This window comes from Cervus elaphus, chromosome 14 (assembly GCF_910594005.1).
Source record: "Cervus elaphus chromosome 14, mCerEla1.1, whole genome shotgun sequence".
NCBI classification, from domain to species: Eukaryota; Metazoa; Chordata; class Mammalia; order Artiodactyla; family Cervidae; genus Cervus; species Cervus elaphus.
In genome coordinates, this window is record NC_057828.1 from 57,689,701 (window position 1) to 57,706,321 (window position 16,621).

The 16,621-nt window shown below is 36.7% G+C and overlaps 1 protein-coding gene across 3 annotated transcripts in view; it reads left to right on the top strand.

Annotated features, from left to right (window-relative positions):
• The window catches only part of RABGAP1L (RAB GTPase activating protein 1 like), a 671,327-nt gene that overhangs the window by 420,299 nt on the left and 234,407 nt on the right, over positions 1 to 16,621 (top strand). The gene's annotated exons all lie outside the window — the stretch shown is intronic.

Genomic DNA, 16,621 nt, shown 5'->3' on the forward strand with positions numbered 1-16,621 from the left:
AGAACCCAGGAATGCCAATTATTTAAAGAGCTAATGAGGAAGAGGGATCTCTGAAGAGTTTCTTGATTTTCAACAGAGAAGCAGCATTGTATAATGTCAGATGCAGCAAAGAGGACCAAGTTTAAAACAGAAGCTTTTTTTTTTACGATTTGCATTCTGAAAATGAAGAACAGTTATAGTAGATTCATGGTCCTAATTCTGATCATTTGACTTTAATGAAAAAAAATAATATACCGTTGTTCTATTGTGATTATTCACTCTAGCTTTGATTTCAATTTCTTTCTCTGTGGTATTATCATCTATTTATGGTGTTTTGATGTTCTCTTACTGTCTTTTTTTTGTCATCTCCACAGACCACCTTCTTGAGATTTCCTGTGATAATCAAGTACTTTATAGTCATAAATTCTTAGGCCCTTAGTTCTATTACTAACGCCTCCTAGTAGATCTGGAATAGTCATGTCCCTACACAAGGGGCTGGAGGCTGGAAGCAGTGATGGGTGTTTTCACCAAGGTTCAAAACCATCATTTTTCTAGAAGGAGCTTCATGGTCGCTCTGATGAAAAGCTGATGTTCAGGCCACAGATAGTGAAGCTTTGTTTTCTACAAAGTAATCTTTGAATATGTCACAGTTTAGCATTTTAGGCCTGTGAAACACATATCTATTAGACCTGTGAAACACATATCTATTAAACCTCAATGAGAAGAATATCACTTTAGGAAATCTGTTCTGAAACTTAACAGAAGTTTAGTTAACTGTAAGTTCATGTTTAGTTGGACACATTTTCTCCCTGAAAAAAAGAGAGTGATTCAAATAGCTAAGAAACTCAAATAACCCAGATTTTTTTTTACATTATCTAGTCTTCTATTATAAGGGTCGTGGAAAGTCAGCTATTGTAAACATACTCAACAAAATTGCTTCCAAAGTGTGTCACAAGATGAATAGAAATGTAGTCTAGTATCTACACTTTCTACATTAATATAACTATGCAGTTGTTGTCATGGCTTATAAAAATAACTGGATGTATAGAAATGCCTTCAGAATCCTGGAGGAAAGATAAACTGATAATCAATGTTAGTGAAAAACAAATTAGATTAGATTGTAATTTTATTGAAAATACATGTGATAATTCTATTAATCAGCATATTTCATTGAAAGACCAATATATCCATTAACCAATTTGAATAAGAGAAGCTAACTATAATTTTTTCTTTTCTGTATTTCCTGTTGCCCCCATGGTTTAAATAGGTAAAAGAATAAAGTCTAGCTTAAACAATTCATCAAATACACTATCTTGGATTCCAGGGAGATACGTTATTAGGGCCTTACTGACTAATTTTTTATCAGTTACATAAGCAATGGCTTCTTTTTGCTGCCACATATCCTTTGGCAGCTCCACATTAATCATTGTCAGAAGCAGCTTCTTTCTGGGAGGCTGTCTTCCTCACCCATGGTCATTTATATTTCACGTTCACTGCCTAAGAGGAAAGAAAGACCAAAAATGAAAGTAGGTTTAAGAACCAAAATTTAGAATTTTAAAGTTTTTCCATGTCTGAATAGTTTTAAGAAATAAATATCTTTTCCTGGTGCTTGGAAATTTTCAGATGCTTTGATAATGTTCTTTGTAACTTGCAGTAAAGCACTGGAAGAATTAAATGTTTATCACATAGATGCTGTTATATCCATTGATGGAATTATAATAAATTTATCATTTATAGCTCAAAAAAGCTGTTACACCACAGATTGCTTGTAATCATTATAGTGTTTGCCTTTAAAGTCAAATATGCAATAATTATCACTAATATCATTATATTATTAGTATAATAAATAATATCTTTTGAACATTCATTTATTCTAAATACTATGTAAAGTATTTTGGATAATTTTTAACCCCAGTATATTTCTCTCACATATTTATTGTCAAGCAGCTTTAAAGTTTTTTTTAATCAAACATATACTTTTTTAGACTTTCAGAAGATTATGCTCCTTTTTAAGGTTAAATCACTGTGTGTGTGTATATATACACACACACACTAATATCAGCATGTATGGAAGCTTTCCAGCTGCAAAAACGATTATTTTTGGATAAGCCAGAATGTTTAAAAGTATTGCATTTTTTCAAAAACTGTAACTAGGCACAACTCCTTTGGAAACCAGTTTTGCTTTATCTGATAAAGATATGCATACCAGTTAATTCCACTCTCAGTATATACTTTAGTCAAATTTAAGAACCTATATACTGGTGACTCAGATGGTAAAGAATCTGCCTGCATTGTGGGAGACCTGGGTTTGATCCCTGGGTCGGGTAGGTCCCCTGGAGAAGAAAATGGCTACCCACTCAAGTATTCTTGCCTGGAGAATTCCATGGACAGAGGAGCCTGGCGGGCCACACTCCATGAGGTTGCAAAGAATAGAACACGACTGAGTAATTAACACTTTCACTACTTTTACACTAGAATCATGCATTAAAATAGGATCATAATTACAGTTTATACTATAGGATCAGTGTTTATAATGATCACACAACTCAAATGCCCATTATTATAATGGGCATTTTACATTTTACATTTGTAATTAGACATCAAAATGGATAAATTGTGGCATATTCATATTATGGGACACTATACAGCAATGAAAGAAATGTTTTGCACTACATGCTTGCATGCATGCTTAGTTACTTCAGTCACGACTTACTCTTTGTGACCCCGTGGACCGTAGCCCACCAGGCTTCTCTTCCCGTGGGACTCTCCAGGCAAGAATACGGGAGTGGGTTGCTGTGCCCTCCTCCAGGAGATCTTCTGACCCAGGGATCAAACCCGCATCTCTTACATCTCCTGCACTGGCAGACAGATTCTTTACCATTAGCACCACCTGGGAAGTTCCTATATACTACATGGGCTATTGTGAATGAATCATACAAGCATAAAGTTTAGTAAGGAAGCAAATTATTGGTATCATTTGGTATGATTCCATTTAGTATAATTCAGTAACGACCAAAGTAAACTCTGTTTTTTTTAGGATGCTATGTAGATGGAAAATACAGATAATACCAATGAAGTCAATACAGTTAAAGTCAGGATCTTGACCTTCCTGGAGAAACTGGGAGTCATGACTGGGAAGGGACACGTAGGGATCTTCAGGAATAAACAGTATTCTAGCTCCCAGCCTGTTTATACTTCTTAATCATTTATTCTATGAAGTAAAATCTTAACTTTTATGTCTTTTTCTGTGTGCTACATTTAAAAATAATATAAGATTTAAAAATTACAAATCTTTGTAATGTCTCCCCCCCCCCCAAAGAAAAACGAGCTTCGGGTAAGATTTAACCAATGAACTTAAGAAATGAGAAGTAGAGCTACTTCTTAGTTTTCCTGAACATAAAGATTCTACAAAGTCCGAGGTAACAAAACAGAGGCTTCCTAGTGTCTTTATATGCTTAAGTAAAAATATTTGCGCCATGATATTATTTAGGAATCTTTCTGCTACATGTGACATAACATGAACTCAAAGTAGTTTAAATTTAAAAGGAAATATATTGGCCCACATAACTGGGAAGTCCAGAGCAGAGATGATTTTGATATGCTTGATATTCCAGAGTTCATATTTTGTCATCGGAAATCTGCATCTCTTTATCTCTGTTGTGCTTAGAGTTTCTTGCTTTAACTTATAAAGGCAGGGCACAAAGCTGGCAGTTTGTCTGCAACTTGGCCTGTCTTAGTATCTTTTCAGTTTTACAGCTTCATTCAAAAGGCATCATGTTTATCTTTTGCTATAGCTTCTGCACTTAAACAAAACAAGCAAGCAAAAACCCTGGAGGATCCTGCCCTTGGGGGTCTGCCATTCTTGAGTTGGTTACTGAGGTCAGGAAGTTCCAGTGTTCTGATGGGCCTGGCCCAGGTCTTAAGTTCACCTCTGTACTGGTAATGATCTGGGTCAACTCTTCCTGAAAAATGAAATGGTGTTCCTATAAGAAAGGAGATCTTGACATAAGATGATAGGAAGGTAGAATGCTAGACAGATACATCCCATTATCTTGTAGTGATTCTTTGCTATAAGAGTTTGAGTTTATTTTTAATAAGCCCTTCTTTACTTCCAAATCACTTCTTCCTTATAAACTCAAGAGATTTTTCCTGTTCTCTGTTAATTTTTGCATCAGTGCTTCAGAGTCATTCCTCAGCATTTTCTCCCTGTGTCCTGTAAATACAATCAAGGCATTTTGCCTTAAGAAAAAAATCCTCTTTTGATCCTCCCATTTAGCTCTCTCAGACATCTTTGTCCTTTCAAAGCCGAATTCCTTCAAAGGATTATAAAAAGCACAGCTGTGAATTTAAATTGTGGGTTAATACCTTTCAAGTTACATGACCTTGGGAAAGTTCCCTGAGATTGAAGAATCAGTTTCTTCATTTATAATATAAAGTGAAAATAATATTATCATCCTCCTTGGGTTTCTATGAATGTTGAATACCGTGCATTATAAGTGTAGTTATATTTTGTATCTGGCGCAAAAAGAGTATAACCATGGGATTAAGTCCAGACTTTACATAATAGATATATAGTTATTGGTAAATCACTTAACTTCCTTGAACGTCACTAGTCTAATATTTAAAATGTGGAACTTATTCCTACTTTGGTGAGGATTAATGGGGTCATGAATGAATGTCTGTAACAATGCTGTTCTTTCTAAAACTAATAATTATTTACCCAGCCAATTTTCTTTTGGGCCCTACCTTATATCGAGCTCGCAAAGCAAAGTAATAGGGGGTACAGCATGTTTTAAGACTTACAGATAGCCATTAAATTTAAATGTATTTTACCATGTATTTAGCACGTATTTGATTTAAAAGGAAAATAAACACTCATAAGTTTTCATCTATTTGCTTTTCAACTTGTAAACATAAAATGAAGACTCATTAATTTATGATTGTCAGAATGGTCTCTAACATTGACCTTTGTTGAAGAAAACAAAAAAATCAGTGGAGTATTCATTAACTTCATGGAAAAAAGGTAGATTGACTACCAAAAGATGTGAAAACACATCAGTTCAGTTCAGTTCAGTCGCTCAGTCATGTCCGACTCTTGGCGACCCCATGATGTGAAATAAAAACTTAGTTTTATCCTAAACAGTTATTTAAGATTTTCAACATATAATTTTACTTCACAAAAATCTTGATGTAACTACTTCAGGTGAGTCTTAAAGACTTTTGCAGTACTTAGGGTGCTTTGTTTTGTGGTTGATTGCAGAGAGAAGCAGGGGTTCCTAGGGGGCACAGTGGTAAAGAATCCGCCTGCAAATGCAGGGGACACAAGTGACATGGGTTCGACCTCTGGGTTGGGAAGGTCCTCTGAGTAGGAAATGGCAACCCACTCCAGTATTCTTGTCTGGAGAATTCCACGGACAGAGGAGCCTGGTGGACTATACAGTCGATGGGGTCACAGAGAGTCGGATATGACTGAGCACACAGAACGAAGCAGTGAAGCTTAAAGACTGGCTCCGTTCAGTGATAACCTCTGTTAGTACAGATGGCAGATCATTATCAGCATTTGTTAATAAACAGTGATTACATCATGCTTGATTCTCAGATTGTGCATGTGAGGCAGGTATTTAGTTTTGTATTTCATAGAGCCATGGATGACGTTTTGACATCTTAAATTATAAGCTTTTAATATTTATCTCATCATTTCCTCAGTAAAGCAATAGTGTTTCCATGACAAAGCTCCTGTACACAGCAAAGATGGATATTCACTACTAGAGACACACTGTGGTCCAACTTCTAATAGCCGATTTAAAATATATTGTCCAGTGATTTATTTTTATTGTAAGTTAGACAAATCAATTGCATATCAATGATAAATTAGATTGTCAAGTTCAATGAAATCATTGTAATAAGTTAAATGCTTCACTGGTGGCTTAGCGGTAAAGGATCCACATGCAAAGCAGGAGATGCAGGTTCGATCCCTGGTTCAGGAAGAGTCCCTGGAGAAGGAAATGGCAACCCACTCCAGTATTCTTGCCTGGAAAATCCTATGGACAGAGGAGCTTCGCAGGCTACATTCCATGGGGTCGCAAAAGAGTCGGATACAACTTAGCAGCTAAGCGACAACAACAGCAAATTAAAGTCATTTTAATGCTTTTTAAAATAGATGGATGCCCCAGTGCTACTTAGTGGGGAACCCACTAGCACAATAAAATGAAGTTTGCTAGTGCAGCTCCAGATTGATTTTCAGATCTTGACTGATTTTTTAAATGAATTGAGATATAAGATAAATAGCCAATACAAAATACAGATAATATAAGAATTTCTTAAAATACAGATAATACAAGAATTTCTTTTATTTATCATTTACTATCATATCATTTATATATACTATAATATATAATATTATTATATATATTATATATAAATATAAAATATAAATACATATAATTATATATAATATAATATATATTATATATACTGTATATATAACATTTACTATAATAACATTTATCATTTACTATAATATTAAAAGAAATCCAGTACAAATATAGTTACATTTGGCTGCCCCTTGCTTCAACTTTGACACTCATCCTTTTCTTCTACATTTTTCTTGGCTTTTATCTTCACAGTTGCCAACTGATTGCCCTGTGTGAGTGACATGCCTTTATTGATAAAGGCAGATTTATTCAGAGTTTTATTAAAATTATCTTAAATAAATATCAATACTTGCTATTTATGTAGCTCTCTGTGCTAAGGGCTTTGGGGGATACAAAGTTACAGCAGTGCCCAGCAGTTAGTGAGTGAAAGTGAAAGTCACTCAGTCGTGTCCGACTGTTTGCGACCCCATGGACTATACAGTCCATGGAATTCTCCAGGCCGAATACTGGAGTGGGTAGCCGTTTCCTTCTCCAGGGGATCTCCCCAACCCAGGGATGGAGTCCAGGTCTCCCGAATTGCGGGTGGTTTCTTTACCAGCTGAGCCCACGAGGGGAGCCCTCTTGCTCATTGTGGGATATAAATATGCATACCTGAAGGTACGTGCAGGTTTTTACATTTGCACGGGCCTGAGTGTACAATAATAGTTGTTAGTTTTCATGTGTCACTTATATATATGGTAAGGTCTGAGAGCTTTACATCTATCTCATTCAGTCCTCAGAAGGAAGTAGATTGTCATGATCCCTGCTTTACAGAAGAGGAATCTGACACCTGGGGAGGTACTGTAGCATGCCCAAGGTCACAGCTAGGACTGGTATGTGAATCTAGGTTATCTGAGTCCAGCAGTTAGTAGGGGCATAGAAATTACTACATGCCGCAAAGAGCTTTGGGATTAAGATGAAGCTATAAATGATCTCATCAGCTAAAGTGAATAACAGAGACTTTATGTTCCAAGTGCCATATATGATCAGCCTTAAAAGAAAGTAAAATTTCAAAGACACAGCTGTACTATATAATAAACCCCAACCCAGCCATTCACCCTGAGCTTCTGTGCCTTATTTCCAAGAGGAGCCTGGACACTGTAGGCTGTCACTATTTCGGTAATAAAAATGGTGAGGAACAGAAAGGGGGCATTCTTCTCATGGATCATTCTTCCCAGTGATACATAAGAAGTGCTCTCATTTGTATGAAAAGAAACACATTTCTGCTACTTCCTTTGTGAGAGCATATATTTCTGGAAACCATTTTAATAGCAGAAAGTACTTTTGTAGTAATTTCCTTTCTATCAATTTAATCTCTTAGCTTCATATACCTTTATACATTACCTCTACAATGGGAGTAGTAAATATCTCCTGCATAGTAAGGCTGATGAGTGAGTTAAATGAGATTATACATATTAAAAAAAAAAGTAAAGAAATTTACTTTTGTAATTTTACCTGGATAAAAAGTTTTACCCATTTCAATTCTTTTGAGTGCCTACTTGTAAAAGCACTATGACAGTTGTTGATGTAAGACATAGTTTCCGTGTTCAAGAAGGGAACGACCCCCCTTGGTCACCTGCCACACACCTGTGTTGTCCCTCGCGTAAGTCTCGCCTATCCTTGCATGCATGCTAAGTCACTTCAGTCGTGTCTGACTCTATGCGATCTTATGGACCGTAGTCTGCTAGGCTCCTCTGTCCATGAGATTCTCCATGCAAGAATCCTGGAGTGGGTTGCCATACCCTCCTCCAGGGGCACACCCAGGGATCAAACCTGTGTTTCTTGTATCTCCTGAATTGGCAGGCAGGTTCTTTACCCTAGCTTTATCCTTACAGCATCCCAACGTGAGAAACCAAGGTGGACATGCAGCTCCCCCAGTGTTGCAAGATGTTTTCTAGGAGGCCTACTTTGCTCTACCTAATAAAGATCACTAGGGTAATCTGCAGGGCTTGACCGCAAGAAATCAGATAGTGACAGAGAGGAGGATCTTTGCAGACCACATTACTGCTTTCAGTGGTATTCAACGAGATTTCCCAGCCCATAGCTCTGTCCATGTGTAGAGCCAAGCTAGTGACCTCATCTGGTCAAAGATACTGGTTGGCAGTTTGTTTGATGTAGATCATCAGTCAGTGAGCTATAGTGGTCATAGAGCTTGTTCTACTGCTCTGGCCAGGCAGGGAAGCAAATTCACAGGCCCCATACAATTTCTGGTTTAGGCTCCAGTCCTGATCTTCTAGGAAGTTTGGCCAGAGAAACAGAGCAAGCTGCCAATTGCATCTTACAGCCCTGCTCAGACAGAGAGCCAAGTCAGCAACCTTGCCCAACTGTTGGGCACAGTCTGTCCCTCTGCATAACCAAGTAGCCTGAAGGGTCACTCTGGGCAGCCTCAAAGCCCAGCGTATAGTACCATCAAGCTATGGAGCCCAGCCAGTCTAACCACTGGTGCCACCCTGCCAGGGAACATAGTCTGTGACCTTGCCCATCCAGAGGTGATCACGAAGCTCAGCTAGTGGCCATTCTGACCATGGTGCACAGCCAGCAGCCCCACCCAAAGAAGATGTTTATCCAGACTTATTATAAGTCTATTTAGTCTCTCAGCAGAAACACTGGAGGCTAAGAAATTGTGAGATGATATATTCAACATAGTGAAAGAAAAAAATATCAACCAAGAATACCAGGCTTGGCAAAGCTGAACTTTGTAAATAAAATAGAGATAAATGTGTTCCCCAGCAAACAAAAGCGGAGGGAGTTCAGCATCACTAGTCCTGCCTTTCAGGGAAAATTAAAGGGCATCAGCAAGCTGAAATAAAAGGATGCTGATTTAACATCATAAAAACATGAATTGTAAAATTCACTTGTAATGATAAATACCCGAAATATCCATTGAAAAGACTGATGCTGAAGCTCCAATACTTTGGCCACCTGATGCAAAGAGCCGACTCATTGGAAAAGACCCTGATTTTGGGAAAGATTGAAGGCAAAAGGAGGAGAGGGTGGCAGAGAATGAGATGGTTAGATAGCATCACTGACTCAGTGGACATGAATTTGAGCAAACTCCGGGAGATAGCGGAGGACAGGGAAGTATGGCGTGCTGCAGTCTGTGGGGTCGCAGAGAGTCTGACATAACTTAGGGACTGAGCAACAACAATGATGAATACATAGTCAGAGTCACATTCTCTAATGTATACTGGTAGAACATAATTCACTTACAGCTCTTTTTAAAAAGTATAAAAAATGCATCCAACCTGGGCTGGTGATCTGTTTCACCATAGATAATATACATGCTGTTCTTTCGAAACATCCCACCCTCACCTTCTCCCACAGAGTTCAAAAGTCTGTTCTGTACTTCTGTGTCTCTTTTTCTGTTTTGCATATAGGGTTATCATTACCATCTTTCTAAATTCCATATATATGTGTTAGTATGCTGTAATGTTCTTTATCTTTCTGGCTTACTTCACTCTGTATAATGGGCTCCAGTTTCATCCAAAGTGCTCGGGCCTGGTGCACTGGGAAGACCCAGAGGAATTGGGTAGAGAGGCAGATGGGAGGGGGGGATCGGGATGGGGAATACGTGTAACTCTGTGGCTGATTCATATCAATGTATGACAAAACCCACTGAAATGTTGTGAAGTAATTAGCCTCCAACTAATAATAAAAAATAAAAATAAAAAAATAAACTGAAAGGTAAACAAAAAAAATTAAAAAATAAAAAGTATAAAACAAATACCATAACTATAGTAATTTTTATCACAATATTTTTAAAAAAGGATGTAGATTGTGACATCAATAACTAAAGTGTGAAGTGGGAAGAAACATCAAGTATGAAGTTTCTATACACTATCAAAGTTAAGTTGTTGTCAACTTAAAATAGGATGTTATAAGATATTTTATATAAGGCTCATGTTAACTGTAAAGCAAAACCAACAGTAGATTCACAAAAGAGAATCAAAGCATGCCATTACAAAGAGTCAGCAAATCACAAAGAAAGACTGCAAGAGCAGAAGCAAGGGTCAAAGAATTCACAAAGAGAAACACAATTAACAAAATGTTAATAATGAGTCCTTATCTACCAGTATTACTTTAAATGAAAATGAATAAATTATCCCAAGAGAGATAGAGTGGCTGATTGGAAAAAGGAAAAAAAAAAAGGCAGGATCCAATAACATGCTGCCCAGAGAGACTCACTTTAGCCTTAAGGATACACACAGACTGAGAATGAAGGGATAGAATTAAAGTATTTTAAACAAATGGTAACCAAAAGAAAGTAGAGGTAGCTACGTTTATATCACACAAAATAGACTTTAAGCTAAAAATGTTCAAAAGAGATAAAGATGAACAAAATTACATAGCTTTAGCTAAATTAATCAAAGAGAACACAGATAAATGAGGTTATCAGAAAAGGGGACATTACAATTGATACTACAGAAATATAAAGGATAACAAGAGACTACTTTGAAAAGCAATACACCAACAAATTGGATAGCCTAGAAAAAAAATGAATAAATTTCTAGAAATACACAAGACTCAAGAAATAGAAAGTCTGAATAGATCAGCAGCAAGTAAGGAGACTGAATCAGGAATCAAAACTTCCTCAACAAAGAAAAGCCCAGGACCAGATGATTTTACTGCATACTACCAAACATTAAAACCAAACATTTAAAGAATTAGTAAGAATCCTTCTCAAACTCTTCCCAAAAAATTGGAGAGGAGAAAAAACTCTCAAATTCATTTTAGAAGGCAAGCTTTACTTTAATATCAAAACCAGAGAAGGTTACTACAAGGAAACTATAAGCCAATATCCCTAATAAATATAGTTCAAAAGTTCTCAACAACATACCAGCAAACTGAATTGAACAAAACATTAAAAGGATCATATACCATGTTTAAATGGGGATCATCGAAAAAGCAAGAGGGTTCCAGAAAAACATCTACTTCTGCTTTATTGACCATGCCAAAGCCTTAAACTATGTGGATCACAACAAACTCTGGAAAATTCTTAAAGAGATGGAAATACCAGACCACCTGACCTGTGTCTTGAGAAATCTATATGCAGGTCAGGAAGCAACAGTTAGAACTGGACATGGACCAACACGCTGGTTCCAAATAGGGAAAGGAGTATGTCAAGGCTGTATATTGTCACCCTGTTTATTTAACTTATATGCAGAGTACATCATGAGAAACGCTGGGCTGGATGAAGCACAAGCTGGAATCAAGTTTGCTGGGAGAAATATCAATAACCTCAGATATGCAGGTGACGCCACCCTTATGGCAGAAAGTGAAGAACAACTAAAGAGCCTCTTGATGAAAGTGAAAGAGGAGAGTGAAAAAGTTGGCTTAAAATGAGTAAAACAGTTGGATTAAAACTCAACATTCAGGAAACTAAAATCATGGAATCTGGTCCTATCACTTCATGGCAAATCGATGGGGAAACAATGGAAACAGTGACAGACTTTATTTTTTTGAGCTCCAGAATCACTGCAGATGGTGATTGCAGCCATGAAATTAAAAGATGCTTACTCCTTGAAAGAAAAGCTGTGACCATCCTAGACAGAATATTAAAAAGCAGAGACAGTACTTTGCCAGCAGAGGTCCATCTAGTGAAAGCCTTGGTTTTTCCAGTAGTCATGTATGGATGTGAGAGTTGGGACTATAAAGAAAGATGAGTGCTGAAGAATTGATGCTTTTGAACTGTGGTGTTGGAGAAGACTCTTTTGAGGGTCCCTTCGACTGCAAGAAAATCCAACCAGTCCATCCTAAAGGAAATCAGTCCTGAATATTCGTTGGAAGGACTGATGCTGAAGCTGGAACTCCAATACTTTGACCACCTGATGTGAAGAACTGACTCATTTGAAAAGACCCTGATGCTGGGAAAGATTGAAGGCCGGAGGAGAAGGGGACGGCAGAGGATGAGATGGTTGGATGGCATCACCAACTGAATGGACATGAGTTTGAGTAAACTCTGGGAGTTGTTGATGGACAGGGAGGCCTGGTGTGCTGCACTCCATGGGGTTGCAAAGAGTCGGACACAACTGAGTGACTGAATTGAACTGAACTGATGCAAGGATGGGTCAACAAATGGAAATCATAAAAGTTATGTGTCACATTAGTAGAGTGAAAGATAAAAATCATATGATTATTTCAATAGGTGCAGAAAAGCATTTGACAGAATTCAGCATCCATTCATGAGAAGATCTTTAAACATAATGGATATAGAAGACATGTACCTAAACATAATAAAGGGTATATATGATAAGCCAACAGCTGACATCATACTCATTGGTGGTAGGTTGAAAACTTTTCCTCTGGACATACAGATGGCCATCCTGTACATGAAAAGGTGCTCAACATCATTAATCATTATGTATGTGTATGTGAAAATTGCTAAGTTTTGTCAGACTCTTTGCAACCCCATGGACTGTAACCTACCAGGCTCCTCTGTCCATGGGATTTTCCAGGCAAGAATGCTAGAATGGGTTGCCATTTCCTTCTCCAGGGGATCTTCCCAACCCAGGGATCAAACCCAGGTCTCCCGCATTGCAGGCGGACTCTACGTTAATCTTTAATGAAGTGCAAATCAAACCACAGTGAAATATCACCTCACATCTATTAGCATAGCTATCATCAGAAACACAAGAATTGTTGTTGAGAACATGTAGAAAAGGTTTCCCTTGTGCCCTATGGGTGAGAAAGGGAACTGGTTCAGGCCCTGTGGAAAACAGAAGGGAGGTTCCTCACAAAGTAAAAAAATAGAACTAACGTGATCCAGTGATTATACTTCTGAGTATTTATCCAAAGGAAACAAAGAAACAAACTCATAAAGATACCTTCACTCCACATTCATTGCAGCATTAGTTACAATAATGAAGACATAGAAACTACCTAAGTGTCCACTGAGTGATGGATAGATAAGAGAGAATATGGTATACACATAGATTGGAATATTATTCAGCCATAAAAAAGGAAATCCTTTTGTTGTGACAATATGAATGAATCTTGAGGGCTTTATGCTAAGTAAAATAAGTCTTGATGTCACTTACATGCAGAAACTTTTTTTTCAAAAAGAGAAGTTACAAAAATAGAGTAGGTAGGTAGTTGACAGGTGTGGGGGATGGAAGAAATGGGTGAATATGGTGAAAGGGTATAAACTTCCAGTTACTAGATTAATAAGTTCACGGGATGTAACATACAGCATTGTAAATATAGTTAACAATATTATATATTTGAAAGTTGCTCACCACAAAAGAACTCAAAAATTCTCACAATAAAAAACAAAAATAATATCTATGTGAGGTGATATGGATATAATTATACATACATTTATATGTATGTAGAAATATATAAATCAGAAAAAACATATTTTGTGCATCTTAAACTTACACACTCTTGTACATCAATTACATCTCAATAAAACTGGGAAAAATTAAATGATATAAACTTACATTAAATAACATTACAACAGAAAAGTTGTAAATAGTGAAAATTAATAATTATTTTGCCATATTCTACTAGTACTTTGACTCGAGTCTGTTTGTCTGTTATTGTTGTTTTTCCTGCCATCATGAAGCCACTAGTGGCCACAAGTGATTATTGTTTATTATTTCCAAAATATATTTTTATCATGTATCTTAATGTTCTACAATATCATCAAATCTAGACTCAGCCTTCACTCCCTGTTGTTGACATTTTACTGACATATATTTCATAAACATGCATTGTCTAATCCTTCAAAAGCAAAATACCATTATAAATCTATGTGTGAACTTCCTTTTTTCTCTGTGGTGTAAATGTCCATGAGTATTTGTTGTTTAGTTATATTTTATAAAATATAAAATATTTTAGTTATTCTCATATTTTACATCTCTGAGATTTTTACTAAATTTTGAGTGCTTACCCTGCTTTCTGTTTTAATAATGAGTACATTAATTGAAGAGAGAGAAACACCAAGGGAAGCTTTAATTGAACATGCTAAACAGATCCCATTTCATCTTTAAACTATGAAGAGAAGGTTGAATTTCCACTTTCCAAAGGATTATACATATTTCCCATTACTTTTTTTCTCTTTTTTTCCCATTACTTTCTTACTCGTTTTGTTAGTGAGCCTTTTCTGTTTTCACAGGGATTCATTTTTGGTCAGTTTCTTGATAAGCACTATCTGAGATCCCATAAGAGCTTATTATATCTGACCTTAGTCTTCACAGATAGTCAGTATTGATTCTACCCCAGCTGGACTGGTATTTTATAGGTTTAGTCTATGACTTTCATGTGACCCATGAACTACCTGAAAATCAAAAGCTTGACTGTATTGCTGAAGCTAGACCTGAAGGATACTAACTCCAAGGCTACCCATCTGCCAACAAATACAGATGTATTTTGTTTTTAAATAAAGGTTATTAGGGATTTCTTTTTAGGGATCAAGTTCAAACTAAAGAACATTTATTCAATATGTTGTTAGTATGTATATGTGAGAGGGACAGTTACATGGGGAAGGTGGAGGAGAGAGAGGGGAAAGGGGGCCAAGAGATAAAAGACAGTGATGCTTCGGGGATAGAGGGAGAGAGAATGAGTATGGAATGAATGAATATGAATGACCTTAAGCTTCATACCTAAAAGCACAGTAGAAGTTTACGTCTCATGTCATTTTTGTGAATAGTTTATTCTGATCTAGCTCATACTCAGCCATCCCTCTGTTTGCACTGTAACTGTAGTGGCATCTAACTCCTCTCCCACACATCCAGCCTCCCCTACTCCAGAACTTAATGTGTTTGTATCAAACTCAAGTTGACTTGCCTATTTCCTTATCCTTTGGGACAACACTCTACTTTCGCCTCTGTATCCAGGGCCTAGAACAGTGCGTGATTTCAAATGTTCAGAGATTGCATATATGAATGCTGAAGGGTGTTTAAACATTTGCTTTAGTGGTTTTACCACATTCCAGGAAATAAGATGAGATAGCAGGTGGTAAAATATTCAACTAACCATCACTGAGAACGAGGGAGAGATTAAGTGAATTAATTTCTCTAGGGCTGGTTACAATTATCTTACTTGCAGCTTTAAAAATATAGCCATGTTAGCAGAGATCTGAGAGAAGATGAAGAGATTTAAAATGTGGTAATATAAGGGAAGTACCGTGGACTGTATATGTGCATATTAGTCTCAACTGAAGCTTCAGTGACAGAATTGGTAAAGGGGTAGAAAATATAGTGTGCTTGCCTTCCAGATAACTGCAAATAAACTGAAAGATGTCTGCTGATTTGAACAGCTGGGGTCAAAGCCAACCCCCCCAACTCATAGATAAAAAAAGAAATAAGCAAATATTTAGAGAAGCAAAATGACAAGAGCTAACTGTCATTATTTAACTTCAGGAGATTTTAACTAACTCACATATTTCATGGTTTATAGTAGAAAACAGAAGTGGCCAATTTGTGTAGAAACTCAGATAAACAGTTTCATTTCTAAGTGGGTGAATAGAACCCTACTTGATTCAGTTATACAGGCAGGAAGTTAGTCTAACAGATGTGTCAGATACCATAAACAGCCAAGGTCAGACTTTGAAAGAAATGACATTTAAACTAAATGTTTACATAATAGGTACATCCTAGGACCTTGAGTAAGGACAACTTTTTCTGTTTGCTTGGTACAGATTCTAGAATATTGAATATGTCCCTCTCTAAATTCTTTCAGCTTTATACTATAATTTAGAGATCTCTTCTTCTGATTTTGGACTTTATTCTCTGTTAAGATAAAAATATCTCTGGAAAGGTATATCAAATTTTGTCATTTAAATCTTAATGAAAGAAGCTCATAAGCTTCTGAAACAGCTGAAAAATGTTTTTTATAGAGAGAAAAATAAGCAGCATGAAGAAAATTCTGGGAGGACAATATCATACTGTCTATCAAAATTAAAAACACATTCTATCCTTTGGCCCAGCATTCCCTCTTTTGGGAACATTATTGAGAGCGGAAAGCAAATATATACAGCAATGTTTTTAGAATGCTGTCTTTCATGTAGGAAAGGGAAAATAAGTATAATTCTTTTATTTGCATAAAGAAACTGACGGGACACACACAAAATTATTAAGAGTAATTTTGGGATTATGCAAAAGAGGTGGGGGGCAGATACAGGGGTTAGTGTTTATAAGGATAGAGAGGAGTGGGACTTTTTTTAACCTTCATATACTTTTACACTGTTTTGATTTTTTGGGCATCATCTGACTGTATTACCTGTTTTT